Consider the following 6,000-nt stretch of genomic DNA (forward strand, 5'->3'; position numbering starts at 1 on the left):
GAGAATGTGAACAGGTTTCCTGAAACCTGCTTCGCACCACCCATGAGCACCCTGGCTAAACCACCTGGAAAGACACTAAATTACTATTCTGTACCCAATCTCATTAAAATGAAACTGTTGGATGTCCAGTAGGAAAACCTCTGCCTTCAGCTTGGGTCATGATCCCAAGGTCCTGAGGTCGAGCCCCACATTGGGCTATGCTCAGCGGAAAGCCTGCTTCCTCCTCTCTCTCTGCCTGCCTCTCTGCCTACTTGTGATCTCTCTCTCTGTCAAATAAATAAATAAAATCTTTTTTAAAAATAAAAAATAAATGGGTGGCACAAATAAGCTTGCTGTCTCCATTTCTGTACCCACTTGTCAGTTCTTCCTCTGGAATTTTAGAAATCAGACTTTTCTACACCATTCTCTCTTCCTTTTGTGTAGGTCCTAACAGTATTCTGTAGCCTGGCCTCCCTTCCAGTTTATTATCAACAAACTTTTTCTTGTGTATTTCCAGAACGAGCTGAAAAGCTTTATTCCCTTTGTGTGTGTGTTTTTTTTTTTTAAAGATTTTATTTATCCATTTGACAGAGAGAGATCACAAGTAGGCAGAGAAGCAGGCAGAGAGAGAGAGAGGAGGAAGCAGGCTCCCTGCCGAGCAGAGAGCCCGATGTGGGACTCGATCCCAGGATCCCGAGATCATGACCTGAGCTGAAGGCAGCGGCTCAACCCACTGAGCCACCCAGGTGCCCCCCTTTGTGTGTTTTTAAGTTGACCCAAAATTCTTCATCATGAGCCTATCTTATGTAATTTAGGTTCTGCCTTTCAGACCCACCAAAACATAAAGTTGAGTAGGTCCAGCAATAATTCATTAGTAAAACAGAAGTAGTACATCCAGAATTGGGTATGAGCAGGATCAGGAGCGCAAGTAAGCTATACCAGCAGGTAGCCTAGACATCCGTATCATCTGCCGTTTGTGGACCAATACCTCTCCATCAGTCCATCCATATGGCTGCACAGGAAGTGGGGTCCCTTTATGACCACTCGACAAAGGAGGAAAAAAAGCAAAATTTAATTGGCAGATAGGTCAGAATGGTATGTGGGTGCAAGCAGAAAATGAACTGTGGCTGTACTGTAGCCCCACCTTGAGGTGATCTTGAAAGACAGCAGCCAGGGAAATTCTCCCAGTGGATAAATTCTCTCAGTGGTTAAACCTGGCCATTCACTTTGTGTGGAAAGACATGTAACCATAGTTAGAATATATATGGACTGGCAGTTGACTTGGCTGGTTGACGGACCTGGCAGGAGAAAGATTAGAAAGATGAAGGATGAAAAGGTCTGGGAGAGAGGTACGTATGTAGATGGACTATGTGAGTGGGACCAAAGTGCGCAGATGCCCCATCCAAGAGTATCTACCATGGAGGAGGCACTAAACAACAGTAGAGAGAATGACTCACCAGTTAATGTCAGATGCTATCAGCCACCTCAGTACCAGCACAATGGGCATGTGAATGGAGTAGCCACGTAGCAGGGATGGGAGTAATACATGGACCCAAGAGCATGGGCTCCCACTCACAAAGGCTGATTCCACTGCTAAATGCCAATGAATCCAATGCTGAGCCTCCCAAATGGCAGTATACCTTAAGGAAAGCAACCAGGTGCTTGACAACTTTGGGTACTTTCCATCCTGGGAATGGCATCAATTTATGTTGACTGGAATTACTACATTCTGGATGTCGTTTGCCTCTTTTGCCCGCAGGGCCTCAGCCAGCACTAGTATCTTCAGTGTTGATTGTCTGACCCATTGACATAGGATCCCACGTCAAAAATGCATCAGAGCAAAGGACCCATTGCACTGTTTGGAGGCAGGACAATGGCACGTGACCATGGGATCCACTGGCCTTATCACATTCTGTACCATCTAGATGCCAGCATGAACAGAGAAGGAACAGCCTGTGAAGGCACAGCTGAGGTTCCAGCATAGAGATGGTACCAACTAAGGATGGGCTACCACCTACCACAACACATTGTACGGTCTGTCAACTGTCAGTGTGCTGCTATGTCCCAATAAGATAGGTCTAGGGGCACCTGGGTGGCTCAGTAAGCGTCTGCCTTTGGCTCGGGTCATGATCCCAGGGTCCTGGGATCAAGACCCGCATTGGGCTCCCTGCTCTGCGGGAGGCCTGCTTCTCCCTGTCCCACTCCCCCTGCTTGTGTTCCCTCTCTCACTGTCACATAAATGAATAAAATCTTTTAAAAAAGAAGAAGAAGAAGAATAGAGATAGGTCCTTGGTGCAAGGGGTGGAAATAGGAGTGACTTCACTTAGCATTAAGCCCAGTGATCCCGTTGGGTATTTCTGTCACTGCAACTCTGCACTCCGAGGGTTTTGAGGTCCTGTTTCCCAAAGATGAAGTCTTTTCATCAGGGGCTATAGCAAAAATCCCATTGCACTTTAATTTACAAGTGCCATGTGGCACTTTGAGCTCTTCATGCCAAGGGAGCAGCAGGCAAGAAGCAGGAGTCACCACCCTGCCAGCAGTAACTGACCCTGATTATCAGGAAGAGTCAGGGCTGCAGTTACACAACCAGGAGCAAAGAGGAAGATGTTTTCAACCCTGATGCAGTCCAGCTGGCTGTCTCTTTGTTATACCCTGGCTCAGTTTCAAAAGTAAATGGAGAAGTGCTGCAGCCAAGGCTTGAAAAGGACATGGTGACCAGGCGCTCAGCCGAGGGGCTTCTTGAGGGTGAGAAGCACCTAAAATGGGTGGTAGAGGAGGAAGAAGATAACAGTTGGGGGCTCAAGACCAGCTGTAGTGGTGGGAAATGTGGCTCATCCCATTAACCATCAGCCTCCCTAAGAAAAGTCAAGCTGCTCCCAAAGCCTATACAAAGAAGTGGGTCTGAGTAGTAGGCATAAGGAATATTGGACACCATGATAGGCCATGAGGTCCACCTTCAGGACTGAAGGGCTTCTTGCCCCTACCTACTTTGAGTAGCTGGCAGACAGCACTCAGTTACCAGCCCGCTTCAGGAACTGCCCTCGGGTGACACATTTCCTCAACCAAAGTAACACTGTCCTCTGTAGGTATAGCATGCATCCAATGACTGACCGAAGCTAGTGTGTAAAGGCTTGGTCCTCCCACCCCAATTCAGGACAACTCAAAAGGCCATCCCAGCTTCAGAACTGGGGAGTTAGCTCAGGCATTTACACCACACCTTCACCCTCTGACCAAGATTATCTCCTTCCCTTCCTCCATATGTGTTGAACCTGAGATCACCTCTAATACCACAGGCTAATCTTCATCTCAGTCTGCTGCCCAGGGGACCCAACCTGAAAGAGCCTCTGTCATCAAGCTCAGTAGAGTGTGTCTGTCCAGAGAGCTGGTACTGGAAGTCAGGTCATGGGCTCTCTGCCTGGGAAGTGCTATGGGCACTGCATACTCCCCTCCAGCTGTCTTTCTCTGGTATCCTTAGCAGATGCCCTTGTCCTCTGACCTGCCCTTCCTCATGACAGGTTCCTCATGCAGGCGCCAGGTCCCACACTGGACATCATCTCTCCTGGTTTGGGGATCTGGCAGGAGGAGGAAGCACCAATTCGTTGACTTGGCAGCAAATGTAAAAACCATTTCATAGGCATTATACCTGAGGACAGGCATTCCCCAGATAATTAAATGGGCCCGTTGTAAGCTAATTCGGCTTTGATGCCCATGCCTTGGTCTTTTCCCCAAGTACTTGGAAAGTAATTTGCCTGAGTCTCATGCAAACCCTGGACTCCAACTGTCCAGCCACAAGGCAACACTAATTGCCTTCTCTTCCCTTCAAAATGGTATGTAACCAAAAGCTCTGTTCATCAATTATTCAGAACAAAGTGTTGACAGCATTCATCCACTTACTCATCCATATGTGCAATCTTTTCCTAGCAGGCAGTTTCTCCTAATTTACAAGTTAGAAACAATTCATGGAAGCATCTGTTTTTGTCATCAAGGACAGAGCTGTGTTTGAAACCACCAGGCCAAAGATACCTCGTGTCAGCTCTTCCAGAACCAGATCAAAATCCCTTGGATAAAAGAGACTCACTCCAGCCCTTAAACAAGAGATTAGTGTGAGCCTAGGACTGCTGTTGGCCATCTTCCCCACGTTTGGAGAGAGACTTCCTAAGCCCATGAACAGAACAGAGAGAAAGAGAAATAATGTTGTGACATTATCATTTGAGCACCTGGATCCAGCCAGGTCATCTTTTCAGTTATAGGAAACAATAAATTCTATTTAAAATAGTTTTCCGGTGAGGTGCCTGGGTGGCTCAGTGGGTTAAAGCCTCTGCCTTTGGCTCAGGCCATGATCTCAGGCTCCTGGGATCGAGCCCCACACCGGGCTCTCTGCTCAGCGGGGAGCATGCTTCCCTTCCTCTCTCTCTGCCTACTTGTGATCTCTGTCTGTCAAATGAATAAATAAAATCTTTAAAAAAAAAATAGTTCTCTGTTAAGAGTTCTGGATCTTGCGGCTTTAGGTATTCTGATAATACCTTTGCACTCCAGGACCTCATGGGTTGGGTCCATCCACCTTATCACTCCCCTCCAGTGGGTTATCACACTGCTCAAAACACTCACTGTCCCCCAAAGCCTGTCCCTTTCTTTCTGGCTTTCACCCCATTGATTACTTTACTCTCAAGAAAGCCTACCCATTCTTCAAGGCCCATATAAAGTCTCTCCCCCTTCATGAAGCCTTCCTGGACCATTACAGTCTCAAGGGGCAGTCAGGAGCCCTTGTCAGGTCTCTGCTTTACAGATTTCCTCTTTTCTGACAGCTGGACTGGAAGGTCCTTGAGGGCAAGGACTGTTAATAATTTTGCATCCTTCACAAAGCACACCGTGTTCGTTTTATTTGGTGTGTGAACAATGCGTAAGAAAACATCACCCCCTAGTCCTAATGAACTCAAAATGTAAAAAACAAGACCTAAAGCCTGTCAGTATAATTGTGTGTTCAAAGGTCAAAAAACGCACAAAATTCTCTCACCACTCTACTAGAAGCAAACAGGTGGGAAAGAATGAGACTAAGGGACATCCTTCTCCTTTTTAAAACAAAACCCACCCACCACCCCAAGGTTATTCCAGGAGGAAACTCCCTGCTGATAGTGGTGGCACTAGAAATCTAGGTGAAAGAACCCCAAAAGGAAGGTAAAACCAAGATGGAAGACTGAGCTACAGTGTCTAATCAGACTTCACCATGTAGGGAAGATCCTTTACATAAGGGCTAGCTGCATTTTTGCTACAGAGACAAAAAGAACAGGAAGCTTCCAGACAGGGCTGCCTACAGGCCCTGTGCCTTCAGCCCCATTCTCAGAGCCATACAAGCCCTTAAATAAGATGGAACCACAGATGTCTCTTAAAGTTTTTCATTACTAAATTCTATAGACACATGGTTGGGGTAAGGAGCCTCTACCTCTCCTTGAACTCATCTTACGAAGACCCTCACTACCCACTGTGTTGTTCTCCCACTCCGCTTAGTGGGCAGGTCAGGCCAATACAAATCCTTCAGTTTTGTTTTTTGTTTGAATGAGTAAGCAGGAGAGCAGGACAAGGGGAGAGGAGAAGCAGATGCTTAACCGACTTAAGTCAGTAGGCACCTCCTTAAATCCTTCAGCTCAGGTCATGATCCTGAGGTCCTGGGATCGAGCCCTACATCAAGCTCTCTGCTCCGAGGGGAACCTGCTTGTCTCTCTCCCTCTGTGCTCCCCCTGCTTGTGCTCATTCATGTGCTTGCTCTCACTCTCTCTCAAATCTTTTTTTAAAAAAGATTTATTTATTTGACAGACAGCACAAGTAGGCAGAGAGAGGGGGGAAGCAGCAGCAGGTAGCCTGATGTGGGGCTCCATCCCAGGACCCTGGAATCATGACCTGAGCCGAAGGCAGAGGCTTTAACCCACTGAGCCACCCAGGTACCCCAAACAAATAAAATCTTAGAAAACTAAAATTAAATACCACTCCCACAAAAAATGCAGGACAGAAGGATTTTAGGCTATT

General features: G+C 47.0%; 1 long non-coding RNA gene across 1 annotated transcript; it reads left to right on the forward strand.

The window, feature by feature from the left end:
- Positions 1 to 3,495: 3,495 nt before the first annotated feature.
- LOC122915115 lies at positions 3,496 to 4,252 on the forward strand. The gene is made up of 2 exons (XR_006386010.1): positions 3,496 to 3,806; positions 3,901 to 4,252. It is a non-coding gene; the product is annotated as an uncharacterized LOC122915115 (long non-coding RNA).
- The last annotated feature ends 1,748 nt before the right edge of the window (positions 4,253 to 6,000 follow it).

Source organism: Neovison vison, chromosome 8 (genome assembly GCF_020171115.1).
Source record: "Neovison vison isolate M4711 chromosome 8, ASM_NN_V1, whole genome shotgun sequence".
NCBI lineage: Eukaryota > Metazoa > Chordata > Mammalia > Carnivora > Mustelidae > Neogale > Neogale vison.